Genomic DNA, 14,531 nt, shown 5'->3' with positions numbered 1-14,531 from the left:
TTAATGCATTGGTAAATAATGCTACCTGCTACCACAGCGCCACGTGATATCATGGGGTGCACAAGTCTGGGGTTAGGCGCCCGCGCACTTCAACTCTCCAGTGAATGCTGTGAACATGAGCTGCTCAGTGCTGGCCCACTTAACTGCAGCAAAAGAAATTCTGCTACAAGACCAGGGGCTCTGTGTGCAACCAACGTACTCGCACACTTTACCTTTTCTTTCTTTCACCAATAAATCAGGGAAAAGCGTGAACACAGTCCCCCACTACCAGAAATAGGGCAGTCCAGTATCCCGCATTTGGGGAAATCGCAGGGGCCCCGGTCAGCAAAGCCCATATGCACTGGATGAGCCTAGCCTCACTCTGTGAGATCTGCCTTTCTGATCACAGATTCTCCCCTGCCAGGTAACTATGAGTTTCAAGCAGAAGGGCAGGGGTTGGGCCTGTTCTGGAAGCCCCGCTAAGCGAGGGTGAGAAGACAGGCCCTGACCCGGCCCTCCCAGAAGCCCTGAGCATCTGCAGAGCTGTAGTCCTACTTGTAGAGGGAAGCATCGGCAGGCAGAGCCGAGCAGAAGAGGCACATTGTAGCCCAGTTCCTTTTTCCCATCAGAGACCCTGCTCGACCTGTGATTTGCATACATTCGGGGCTGGCTGCCAGTCAGCAGGCACAGTCGGATAGCAGGATTGCCCAAGTAGGCCTCTTGCACTCTGCCCACTGGCTTGTCGGCCCCAGACGGGCCCATGACCCTCCTCAGCCTACAGGTTGCCCCGCTTCACAAGAGCGGCCACCAGCCAACCAGAGGCACACACGAGTGCACACCAAGCACTGTCTCAAATTCAATATTCAGGCTGGGCGGGTGCCGCAGTGGATATTATAATTTTGCCCATCCCTTTGCCCGCCCTTTACGCAAATTCTTCGACTGCAGGCAGTAGCTAATATTCAATATCATCGATCAGTCACCTGAGAAGCTGAGCTCCTCTCTCCACTCAACGCCGCAGGCTGGGTCAGGTAGGCCTGCACTCAGTCAGCTCACAGACACGTCTGCTCCCACTGCCTGCAAACAAAATGGAGGGTGCCTGGAACCAGCCCAACGGCACGAATGTGCAGTGCGTGTTACTTGACCACGCCCCCTTGCTCCTGATTGGAGGATTGGATAGGGGTAGCAGTCGATTGGTCAGGGCTAGCAAGCCAATAGCCAGGGGTAGCAACTGCTATCCCTGACTACTTCTAAATTATGTCCATGTGTGCCACACTTTCATCTACCCCCTTGACTGAGAGTTTCTTCTAGTGCGCCCTCCATACAGAAACGCGATTGCCTCTAAAAGGCCACCTTCTCCGCCTTCGCCAGGATAGCTAATTCTGCCACTGATCTTTCTCTTCATTAATTCACCACTCAAATCTTCATGCATTTAAGATGACATATTAGCATTTTTTTTAAAGCAGCTTGATTGACAGTATAGCAAATTTATATTCAGCATTCATCAACTGAACATACTTTGCATAGGCAACTACAATAGAAACCTTCCTACCATACAGAGCATCCTAACACTGGCAGCAGCAGTGCAAGTATCACACACGCACACACACAAACACTACAGAAGTGCACATTTGTCTATTTGCACATGACAGGTACACCAGTAACAATGCAATCTTCTCTCACTCAAATCACAGGAACATTGTGGGTGATTGCTGTGCAACCTCCATCACCCGCATATTCCAAATCGCCAGAACTGGCAGCCGTCCAATCAGCTGTAAGAACATGCACAGAGTGGGGACACTGCAGGCAGAAGAGGGGTGAGCGTCCCTCCTACATTTGGGACAGATCAGCATCAGCCTTACAGCAATGGCGCCACCCTTATGGGAATGTGTGTCCACCAGTGACTGAAGCAGGTGCCCTCAACGTCAATCGCAGCTGAGCTCCACCAGCCCATGAAGCAGCTGTACTGCCCACTTTCTTCCACAGATGGGCACCCAATTCCCTGCAGCAGATGTGTTCTCCAATGTTCTGCCGCAGGTGACGTGCCCACGCTGTGCAGCAGGTGTTCCCTGTCTCTGCAGAAGATTGCTCCTCATGTCTCTTGCCTTAATCAGAGAGAAAATAATCGCCCGCATTTTCCTTAGCAAATTTCGTCTGAAAGTGTCTGCAGCAGGTTTCCTTTCCAAGTCTTTGTTACAGACATGATCATCTCATCTCTGCCTCTGTGGCAGGCATAATCATCCCATTCTCTGCCTCTGTGGCAGGCATATACATCCCATTCTCTGCCTCTGTGGCAGGTGTATACATCCCATTCTATGCCACTGTAACAGGCCCATTCTCTGCCTTGGTGGCAACCGTATACATCCCATTCTCTGCCTCTGTGGCAAGCGTATACATCTCATACACTGCCTCTGTGGCAGGTGTATACATCCCATTCTCTGCCTCTGTGGCAGGCATATACATCCCATTCTCTGCCTCTGTGACAGGTGTATACATCCCATTCTCTGCCACTGTGGCAGGCATATACATCCCATTCTCTGCCTCTGGCAGGTGTATACATCCCATGCTCTGCCACTGTGGCAGGCGTATACATCTTATTCACTGCCTCTGTGGCAGGCGTATACATCCCATTCTCTGCCTCGGTGGCAGGCGTATACATCCCATTCTCTGCCTTGGTGGCAGGCGTATACATCCCATTCTCTGCCTCTGTGGCAGGCATATACATCCCATTCTCTGCCTCTGTGGCAGGTGTATACATCCCATTATCTGCCGCTGTAACAGGCCCATTCTCTGCCTCGGTGGCAGGCATATACATTCCATTCTCTGCCTTGGTGGCACGCATATACATCCCATTCTCTGCCTCTGTGGCAGGCGTATACATCTCATTCACTGCCTCTGTGGCAGGCGTATACATCCCATTCTCTGCCTCTGTGGCAGGCGTATACATCCCATTCTCTGCCTCAGTGGCAGGCGTATACATCCCATTCTCTGCCTTGGTGGCAGGCGTATACATCCAATTCTCTGCCTCTGTGGCAGGCATATACATCCCATTCTCTGCCTCTGTGGCAGGTGTATACATCCCATGCTCTGCCACTGTAACAGGCCCATTCTCTGCCTTGGTGGCAGGCGTATACATTCCATTCTCTGCCTTGGTGGCACGCGTATACATCCCATTCTCTGCCTCTGTGGCAGGCGTATACATCTCATTCTCTGCCTCGGTGGCAGGCGTATACATCCCATTCTCTTCCTCGGTGGCAGGCATATATATCCCAATCTCTGCCTATGTGGCAGGCGTATACATTCCATTCTCTGCCACTTTGATAGGCCCATTCTCTGCCTGGGTGGCATGCATATACATCCCATTCTCTGCCTCTGTGGCAGGTGTATCCCATTCTTTGCCTCTGTGGCAGGCGTATAAATCCCATTCTCTGCCTCTGTGGCAGGCGTATACATCCCATTCTCTGCCTCGGTGGCATGCGTATACATCCCATTCTCTGCCTCGGTGGCAGGCGTATACATCCCATTCTGTGCCTCGGTGGGAGGCTCTCTGCCTATGTGGCAGGCATATACATCCCATTATCTGCCACTGTGACAGGCCTATTCTCTGCCTCGGTGGCAGGTGTATTGTAAGAGGATTCAATTCAGCACTACAGCCAAGTCAACGCCTAGTCTAGAATACTGAATGAAAACCCTTATTGATATATCTTTATGTCCAGTTCATGCGTTCTGGATGACTACCCCTATATAACACCCCTCTCTTGGAATCCTCCTGACCCCACTGAGCCAAGAAGTAGTTCTGTTTTGCAAGTTAAAAGGTTTAATTGATAATTTAAACAATAGGTATATATATCACACTTTAGAATAAATTAATAATTGAATATCACACTTAATCTGATATGATAAAGATTAACAACGGAGAATCTGGCACTAGCACACTTCTTTATAATCACTAAGGAGTTGACATGAAATGGATAAGATAGCAACAATACTTTTATGGTTTCCAATGGATGCAATGTGGAATGAAATGCAGTACAGAAAATAACTTGATAGAATTTCAGCAAAAGACAATGTAATCACTTTCTTGGACAATTCACCCCCCCTTTTATGCAATGCAGGGAAATGGAAGAAAAGCACACAATTCTCAGAAATGCAATTCAAATGTAATTCAGTTCACCAAGCAACTTAGACTACAGAAGTTGAAAACACAGGCCCAAATGCTTTTAAATGTGCTGGCAATGAAGAAAAAAATATGCTAAAATGCTTTTAATTCCCTCTAGAGGTTTAGGGTGAGTGGTATCTAGTTAATATTAGCTCAGGCTCACTCTAGCAGTGATGCAGGGATAGTTTTTATGAGGCAAACGATTTTTTTTCAGAGGAAAGCAAAAGCAGCTATCTTTTTGCAAGTGGAGAAATTTTCAAATCGCGGCAAAATTTGCGAATGCGTCTGGCGCGGTTAAAGAGGAACAACAAGGGCTAGCAATATCGTTTTGGGGCCCCAGGAAAGCCTAGGATCTCAGCTTCCAGATGAAAGTTACTGCAAGTCTCTAGCACAAACGGTCGCGGAGATATGAGCGATTGAATAAAGGTCGTTTTTCAGATTGAAATTTTAAAGTTCACAAAGACAAGTGCAGCTTGCAACTAGCAAATCACAGGTGACAGCTTTACAAATGACAGGTGACAGTTAGGAGGCAGTTCTACTTAGATTAAAATAGCTTGGATTATATTATTTTAACTAAGAGATTGGTTCTGCACAGTTTTCTAGGTACTCACACTATATTCTTGAGTTAAATGGGCCTCGCCACGGATCTGGTCAGGTTTTAGACTGGACTCTGGTCTCTGCACTTCACAGTGATCTGGGTCAGCTCTCTCTGGTTCTGCTAACAGGTCAGCTCTACTCTGCTGGTCTGGTCTGGGTCTCTGAAGGTTGATGGAGGTAAAGTATGGATTTTCCCGGCAGAGCTTCCAGCTGCAAATGGATTTGAAGGTCCCTATCTGTCCTGTCTGTCTGCTTTTATGTGTTTTTTTTATGGGTGTGTGTGCAGCATCACTAGACCCTACCCCTCTCCACTTAGCATTGGCCAAGCTTTTATTTCTCCCCTGATTGGGGGAGCTAAGTTGTGTCAGAGTGATGTCATTTTACAGCCTGCAGAGAGTCCACTCCTCCTGTCAACTTACACACAAATCTAGATTTGAACCAAATACATATTTGCAGAGGTACATATTGTTTTAAAATCATATGCACCCATCATGCATTACAGGAGGTATACCCTGTTCAAACTCTGCTCTTCCTGGGGGCTTGCATTCAGAAATGGCAATATTTTGCACTTTTTAACTGGTTTGCAATACCGGACATTACCCCAAATTTACACACATGTGCGCAAGGAGTATGGACATTAGTTGATGAAGTGTCAGATTTTTCGCATGCACACATTTTGAGTAATATCCTCTTTTCCGCTAAAACCCCCCTGAACATGCCACCGGTTCTAAAAACCTCTTAAAATGTGGGCAGAAAAATCACAAGAATTATGGTATCATTTAAATAATTTTCACAAGTCCGTACTATGAGTTATTCATCTTTTTCTAAAACCATATTCTGGCTATAGAGGTGTGTCTTTTCAGGTCACATGGTACAGAAACCAGTCTTTCCAGTTTCTGCCAAGCTCAGAGACCCTGCCCCTCCCAGCATCTGCCAAGAGGAAGCTGTTTTATGACATCTGCAATAAAACATTTGCCTGAGTCAGGACAGGGCTTTGTTCAGAGCTCCTGTATTCTGTGGGGGCTCCCCTTAATTCAATTATCAGAGAGATGGCATGTCCTTAGTGTGGCCAGCAAAAGGCAGATAGGCCTGGGAACACAGCTGTGACTCAAGTTTCACTCCTGATGGGGGGTAGTTGCCAGGCAAAATTGGAATCTCTTTAAGCCAGTTTTTAGCTACATGTCATTTCTGTTCCCCAGTTTAAGTCAAGACATTTTTTTAAATATGCAGCTAGGATGCTGATTCTAAGTTTAAAACTATGACATTCAAACAATTGCAACCTATGTGACACTCAAAGTAGGTCACTCATTTCTTTTAAACATTTAGATTTGTAGTGTCTTTCAGTCCAAATTTACTTAAACTGCTGAAATCCACAGCTCAGCCAGTCTTGTTATAAACCTTCAAGTCACTTCAGAATATAACTTTACATTGGATCCACCTCTCAGTAAGTCTTTCTTTGGCTGCCTTGGGTTCATTTATTCAGTTTTACACAAAAAAAAGTAAAATCTGGTGTTGTTTTAAAACGCCGGCTTTTGGATAGTGGTGAGTACTGGTACTGCACCCCTTTTTGGGATTTAAGAAAATGAATTCCCAACAGTTATGGGTTTGCTTTTGGCAATCAGCATTGCCATTCCCAATGGTTTCAGACTACTGTGTGGGTAGTCCAATGGTGGTTTTAGGCAGTGTCCTTCTGTGCCCATAACATCGGGAAAAATGAGTGGCAGCCTATTCTTCATGCATTTCCCTGTGCATTTTCTGGGAAGCTCTGGCCATCATGATGTTTTCCATGTCAGTACTGCACAGTTTTGAGGTAGGGCTCGGATGCGTGGATAAAAACATCCCACAAGCCCCCCTCTTGCGATGGCCATTCGCTTTCACTGATGGGACTCGCAAGACCTGGGATGTTTCCTCATCTTCTTCCAATAGATGGCACAGTTCAGCATCTTTTCCTCCATCCGGTCGGATCGATCGGTTCTCCTCGCCGGTCCTGATGGGAATATTGGGCGGTACCCCGGGCCCGTTGCGTCTCTGCTCCCGGTCTCCGGATCGTCGTCCTTGGCCCGTCTCCCGGTTTTCTTTCTCCTAGGACGACAAAGGAGGAGCGGCAATACCTATTCATGGACATTTCTTCCACCACTGTTGAGATAGTGGGGCAGCATATGCATTTCATCATAACGAAACATTACATTCTTATTTTGAAAAAAAAACAGTATAACTAAGAGACAGTTTCATCTAACTCACAATATTTTAGAGACTAGATGTGGTATGTTTTATGGTTGGAACTGAATTTGTCTGAGACAGTACCCGCTAGGATTCCAGAGGATTCCTCCAGTTGTTGCAGAGTGTGCCTGGGATGGCAACCTTTCAACTGGTTTATGTGGACCCACTTGTCTTCCCCCGCTGCCAAAGGACCTTTGGGGATGTGGATTTTGTAGGCCACAGGGGAGATCTTGTCGATGATCTCAAAGGGTCCCTTCCACGTAGGCAAAAATTTCCGCTGTTTTGCCTGGTTTCTTTGGAAGTTGTATAGATAGACCCGGTCCCCCACCTGATATTCCTTCCTGGAAGTCTTCAGGTCATAGTGGGTCTTCATGCTATCAGCCGATCTTTCTAGATTCCGCTGGTAAGCAAAAGCATGTTGGAGGTGTTTCCTTAAATTCTCCACATACTCATGAGTAGTGGAGGCATTTATTAGTGTCTGCTCTTGGGTCCTATAGAGCAAATGCTGCGGAAGCACCATCTTGCGCCCAGTCATCAACTCAAATGGTGACATTTTGGTTGCAGATGAAGGGGTAGATCTGATGGCCATTAGGACCAGAGGTAATCGGATATCCCAACTTGGCCCAGAATCTGCCACAAACTTCTTTAATATGCTCACAATTGTCCGGTTATATCTCTCTACTGCCCCAGAAGAAGCTGGCCGGTAAGCAATATGCAACTTCCTTTTGACCCCCAGTATCTCCCACATCTTTGTCATTACTTCACTGGTGAAGTGGCTACCCCTGTCTGACTCAATCCTTTGAGGTAGACCAAAACGGGAAAAGATATGGTTAATCATCAGGGCAGCTGCGGTTTCTGCCTTGCAATTTGGGGCTGGGAGACATTCCACCCACTTGGTAAACAAGCATGTCACAGTCAACATGTACTTATTCCCCCTAGCAGAGCGAATCACGGGGCCTACAAAGTCGATTTGTAAATCTGACCATGGCAGTGTCATCCCCTGCTTTTGGAGAGGCGCACGGTGCGTGAGGGATGATGGCTGAAATTGTGCACACACAAGACACCCCTTCAAATATTGGTCGAGGTCCTGCCCCATGTGTGGCTAGTATGCAACCTCTCTTAAGATTTCCAATGTTGTGTGAAACCCCCTATGACCGGCGGTGGCCGCATCATGGGCGTGACTTAACATCAGGCTTCGGAATGAGGTAGGAACCACCCACTGATCGTGGCCAGCTTTGGATTTCCTTACCAACAAACCGTCTTGGATCCGGAACATTTTTGGACATTTCATCAACACTCTTAGGTCCTCTTTCCCAATGTAATCGGTATCCGTCAGGGGAAAGTTCTCAGGGTCCTCAAGGTGCTGGTAAAATTTACCAATTATTGGATCCCCCTTCTGAGCAGTAATCAAATCAGCATCAGGGGTCTCCTTACTCCATTGTGCAATTGGAAGGTCGTTGTGAGCATTTGTCTGGGACCTAGTGATAGCAGTGACCTGGATTTCCCCCAACAGGGACTCAATCTCAATTAGATCCCCTTGGATGGCCCCAGTTTTGGCCAGCTGATCAGCTAAGTCATTTCCAGTTTTGTCTGGTCCCTCTACTTTGGAATGACCCTTGATCTTCTTCCAATAGATGGTCATTCCCTTCGAGGTGACCAGATCATCAATGTTTTGGGTCAACTTCCCATGTTTCAAGGGTTTGTTGTTAGCACATAACATGCCTCTGGTTTTCCAATTAACCAGGTGCTCCACGAACCCGTTCCGTACATAATCCGAATCTGTGATTATGACCAGTTCGTGGAGTTGATGCTGGACAGCAGTGAGGATGGCCTGATGCACAGCCATCAATTCTGCCACCTGACTACTTCGGGGACCAATTTTGTATCCAGCGGAGGGTTCTGGGAACTCCTTCACCCATGCATTCCCTACGCCGGCCACCAGTTCTTTCTCTCCGTCGTTGTCAACATGGTAAGAGCATCCATCCACATAGACAGTGGGCATTCCCTCACACTTGTCCTCTTCAAAGACTTTGTGTGGGGAATTAAGGTATGCCTCCATGTTGTCCTTGATTTTTAGACTTTCGTCCTCGAGACAGTTTTCTCTGGCACAATCATGCAAGTCAGCCAGACCTTGCGCGAGGGGACTCTTCTTGTTTTGGCCATATCTGACCTCCACAGGAAAGCCTTGCATTGACAGAATCCAGGAAGTAATTCGGGAATTACTCACATTTCCGGCCCGGATTCTGTCACTTTGGAGATATTGCAGAGGCTGGTGTGGAGTCTCCACTATGATGTGTTCCCCCTGGATAAACGGGCGGTAATTCTTCAATGCCCACACCGTTGCCAGGAGTGCCTTCTCACAATCGTTGAATTTTTCCTCCACAGAGGATAAAGTTTTGCTCGCATAGGAGATTACTTTATTGACCTTGTCATGCGTTTGGTATAATACCGCCGTCAAGCACGTATTAGAGAACCCTGTCTCCAGGAAGAACTCCTTGTTTCTGACAGGGTAAGCTAGGCAAGGCGCTTGTGAGAGGCTTCTCTTGAGTTGTCTTACTGCCTCGGCTTGTTCTGGACCCCATTCCCACTTGACCCCCCCCTTCAGGAGATGAATCAGGGGTCTGGTGATCTCTGCGTAGCCCTCAATGAACTTTCTGCTGTAATTAGTCAGTCCAAGGAGGCTCCTTAGTTCCCGCAGAGTTGTGGGGTCTTTCAGTTTCTGAAGTGCTTCCACTTTCTTTTCCTGGGGACAGACACCCTGAGGAGTAATCTCATGCCCCAAGAAATTAACACGGGTTCTACACCACTGTGCTTTCTGAAAGGAAAGTTTTGCTCCGGCGGCCCTCAACTGCGTCAGAACATAACGGATCTCTGCTATGTGTTCCTCCACAGATGAACTTTTGATGAGGACATCATCTACATAAGCCAGGTTACCCCTCGCACCCAAGTCGGGCATGGCCTTGTGTAGAAAAATGTTGAATTCATTGCCCGAGTTGAGGTATCCGAAGGGAGTCAGGGTCCATGTGTACTGCTGGCCCCCAAAGGTAAAAGCCAGCTTGTATTGGTCCTCCCTACTGACAGGCACGGTCCAGTATCCATTGGTCAGGTCTATTGCAGTGAATACCTGTGACCCCTGGATCTGGGCCAGCCCTTGGTCAATGTAGGGAAGAGGCCATCGGGAAGTATGGACCCGTTTGTTGAGCTCCCTGAGGTCGGCACAGAGTCTCCACTGGCCGTTTGGCTTCAATATTCCCAGCACCGGATTATTGAAGGTGCTGTGGACTGGACGGATTATTCCCCGGGACTCAAGGTTCTTAATTATTTCAGTAAGGGACTCCATTGATGCGAGAGGCAAGCGATATTGCTTCACAAACACTGGAATCATGCCAGGGTCCGTGGGGATTGTTGTTGTGTGGATGTCAGTGCGGCCACAGTCATATGAGTCTACCGCAAAGAGATCTTGGAAATCCAAGAAAACTTGTTTCAACTTTTGCTTTTGTTCCAGAGTCACACAGGCATCAGCTAGGTTGACTCTCTCTTCCACCATCTGCCTGAAGCCTGGAAAGACTTCTGGTTTGGCTATTTCAGCGGCCTCCTCCAGCTGGGTGGAGAAGTCCCTGGTCAGAGTGCTGATTTGGGCTGGAGGCTTCAGGTGGGAAAGGCAGCCCTCATGGACCTGGAAAATCACCTCATCCCTCCTGAAGTCACAAGTCACATCTTCCTTACCATAATGGCAAGAAGTGTACACCAGGAAGTTCACCCCATGCCGGGTAAAAATCCTGTCTGGTGTTGTATTGTCATCACTGTCACTGTCAAAGCAGTCCTTGGGGATTGGCCCTAACAGTTCATTTACTAAGTCGATGGAAAAATGTCGGTCATCAACCGCCATTCCAATAATGGTGCCTGCGGCTAGAGTAATACTCTTTAAGTCGCTGTTATCCACCTCTATTAGAATGGTGTCATGTTCTATGTTGACTAATGGAGTTGGGTTTACCCCCAACCCTTGCTGTTGGAGAGAAGCGTTTAGATGTATGTAAGCATCAGGGTTTTGCAAATATTGTCCTCTTTTAACTTTCACTTCCAGGGAGAATTGTCGGGTCCTTTCTAGGATGGTAACTTTCTCTTTAACCTGAATTTCAACTGCATAAGGTAGCAATTGAGCTGACCTAAATGCTTTTTCTGGATCATCAAAGCCCATGGGATTATCCACTAATCGGGACCAAGCTTTGAAGTTTATTAGGTCCAAACTAATGGCAAAGCGATTGAGAATGTCACTGCCTAAGTAAAAGGCGGCAGGGACGTCTCGCACGACCCAACAATTGTGGACTATGCTCTTGTTGCCAATGGAGATTTTGAGCATACACCTGCTTGGCAGGAGATGTTTGGAATTAGGTGCTTCCAGGTCCATTTCCCATTTGTCTATCAGTTTGAATGTGGGAATGGCTGGATCTTTTGGGAGTTGGCGAAACATGGCTTCGCTGATGAAGCTCTTACCGTTGTTCACACACACTCGAGCGAGAACAGAGTCCTTCCCATCATTTAATTGGACAGGGATGAACAACTGCTCTCCAATTTGCTGAATATCAGCCAGGCTCTGAGCTGATTTCACATCTTTCTGGACTATAGGAGTGGGAGTTTCTGATTGTGGATTGGTAAAGAATCTCAGAGTGTTTCCTTCCAGCGTGGAGTACCACTTTAGACTGGAAGGAAGGTTGATTTTCAGAAATAGAGAGGACCCCCCATCACCAGTCTGTTGCCCTACTGCTATTACTGTCACGTCTGGAATTTGGCTATTCTGGAAGTGAAATTCTACTTGGTCAGGTTTTTGTTCAACCATGTGGCAGGTGCTGTTTAAACTAACATGGTTGACACTCTGTTTTAATTTTATTGGTCGGCTAGTCTGGGTCCAGAGGACCTTGTTTACACAATCTATTAGGGGTGACAACCTTCTCAGGAGGTCATTCCCTAGTAAACAAGGGGTGCCCTCTGGAGTCACAACTATGACCGGGTGTTTCAACTTGTGCCGCCCAATTTTAATGTCCAAATCTGCCGCCCCCTCGACGGGAATTTCCTTCCCGTCAAAGTTCTGCAGTTGTCCAGGAAGAGAGGTGAGAGGAATTTGGTAATTCTCTCCCCTTCCTGCATTCAGTTCGTCAAAAGCCCTTCTGGACAGAAGGGTAGCTTGAGATCCAGTGTCCACCAGTGCCAAAATTGTCCCCTGCCCCTGTACTTGTACCGGGGCATAATATCTTCCCTCCTTCTCCTCAAGGGGGCACAGATAATGTACATTTTTGGACAACTGGTGGGTTAATTTTCTGGTTTTGGACATTGCAAGAGAAGAAATTTGGGCAGAATTCTGTGGAGAGCCTTGGGAATCTGAAAGAAAAAGTTGGCAACTGGAGATCAGAGCCATGGTGGGTTCCCCGGGTTCCGGTTCCGGGCCGCCCCCCCCTTTTTGGAGGCAGTCATCAGGATGGGTTTGAACCAGGGGATTTTCTTGCTGTTGGTTCTGGGATGAGATGGTGGGCGGCGGTAGCTCAGTCTCCACATCTCCCCAGTCTGGATTTGCATCCCTAGGGACCCATTTTTCTTTGGGAGGAGTTCCCCCCTCTTTGAAGGAGAAGATCCTTTTCCCAGGATCCTCTGAGGATCCCTCTCCCTCAAATTGGAAAATCTGTACCTCCTCCTCAAACTGAGTCTGTTTGGGTCTTTTGTTTCTCCTACCCCCCCTCTGCTCCTTAGGAGGCAGACTTTCAGGGGCAAGAGATTTTGTTTCCGGTTCCTGGGTTTCCAGGGGCTGTTTACAAGTGAGGAAGGAAGCTTCCTCCAAGGCTTTACACCCCCCTTCCCTTTGTGCCTCCTCCCTGGGAACCGGTGAGTTATCGGGGTGCTGCCCCCGTCATTGTTCTGGGGCACCAGGTCCAGAGTTGGGTGCATGCTGCGCCGGCATGCCGATCTGAGGGTTCTGCTGAGCCCTCAGTATGTGACCCAGATCCCGCGCCATGTTTTGAACCTGGCGCTCTAACTGGGAAACCCGCTCAGGCTGATACGGGGCCCTGTTTTCTCCCCTGGGCTGATCCCGGGAAGGGTAGCTGTCCCTTCTTTGGTAGTACCCCGGGTTGGGAAGATTTGGGTACCCCTCCACCCTTGGCCTCCCCTCTCCCGGATTCAGTGGTCTGGGCTCAGGGAATTGGGGAAAGAAGGATGGATGGTTTTGGGGCTGAAAGTTGGGTGGATACCTGGGGAAAAAGTTCTGCCCAGGATTTGGAGAATTTCTGCCCTCCTGTGGGAAGTTAGGAGGGAAGTTCCCTGGGTTAGGTGCTTGGCTGGATCCCCCCCCTTGGGCTGGAGGAGTCCACACATAACCCAGGATGGGTTGATTTCCCTTGTAACGGGGACTTACATAATCAGGAGAGCGAGGGACCCCATTTGTGGGGCTGCCTCCCTGGCTCCCTGTCTGTGACTGGCCCGAAGACCTTTTGGGCCTAGCATTATTAGGTGCAGGTAGGTTTTTAGGCCCCCCCATCTCCACATCCAAAACGGGGGTGACCTTTACCTCTGCCACCTTGGCAGCAGCAGGGGTGCTGTTGGCTTTGGGGTTTTTCTGAGCATTATTTTTGCTATCTACCGGTTTCTGCACCTCATAGATCCGGGTAGCCTGTTCAAGGACCCAGTCTAAAGATCTTTTCTCGTGAAAATCCCTCACGAGCTGGGTCATTATGTATTTGGGCAAGGCATGAAAAAATGTATTAATGAATTCTCTACTGTCTGTGCGCACCCTTCTGGTGGTCTGCGCAAAAGCACGTTTCAGTTCTTGCACAAATTCTTGTGGGGCCTGATCCTCCCCACATTGCAAATTGTAGGCTGCCTTGCGAGCCTCTTGAGGATTTCTATGAATGGAAAAATGTTTCAAGATGGCCGCCTTATAGGTGGACCATCTTAAATGATTTTGGTCCTCCAGCCCCGCAAAGAAACTGGAGTATTCCGGGGAGAAAGTCCACTTTACATATTGAATACAGCTTTGGCTGTCCTTCAAATGGAAAGTCTCCATCATTTGCTCAAACAACTCTAAGTGCTCCCAAACAGAATACTTAGCGTTCTTATGGTAAGGCGTGATGACGCTCCTGATCGCCTTAATCTGCTTTAAGGGGTCCTTAAGCAAGGCCCTTTTTGCCTTATTGGCCTTTTTGGTTCGGGTAACCCTTGTCCATTCATCCTCTGACTCAGAGGCACTGCTCCCAGAGGTTCCTGTCTGTTCTTCCAGGTTTTCCCGGATTCTGCGAGCCTGGGAATGGCTGGCAGAATGTGGGGACCTGGTCTCCTGTTTCCTGTGGTGCTCAGAGGAGTCCTCAGATCCCTCCTTGCTGCCAGGATTTGCTGGGTACCCCCCCCCACTGACCTAACTGGGCAGAGGTTTTCAGGATGCCCTTAAGGGGCCTACTCTCCTGGGGTTCCCCACTGAACTGTACTGTACTTGGGTGCCCATACCCAGATGCCCACCCCTCCATTCATGAGTGGTCCTGGCCTATGAGCCCCATACTTTTAGCTGGATAGTAATCTGCCATCCCTGTGGCCCTGT

The 14,531-nt window shown here is 48.2% G+C and overlaps 1 protein-coding gene and 1 pseudogene across 1 annotated transcript in view; one reads left to right on the top strand and one right to left on the bottom strand.

The window, feature by feature from the left end:
• MGAT5B (alpha-1,6-mannosylglycoprotein 6-beta-N-acetylglucosaminyltransferase B) overlaps nucleotides 1–14,531 on the top strand; it is a 1,313,368-nt gene that overhangs the window by 540,201 nt on the left and 758,636 nt on the right. The gene's annotated exons all lie outside the window — the stretch shown is intronic.
• LOC138448175 (U1 spliceosomal RNA) lies at nucleotides 237–411 on the bottom strand (annotated as a pseudogene).

The sequence above is a fragment of the Ambystoma mexicanum genome, chromosome 3q (genome assembly GCF_040938575.1).
Source record: "Ambystoma mexicanum isolate Mex_15411 chromosome 3q, UKY_AmexF1_1, whole genome shotgun sequence".
Classification (NCBI taxonomy): domain Eukaryota; kingdom Metazoa; phylum Chordata; class Amphibia; order Caudata; family Ambystomatidae; genus Ambystoma; species Ambystoma mexicanum.
This window is presented reverse-complemented; position numbering and strand designations above follow the sequence as displayed.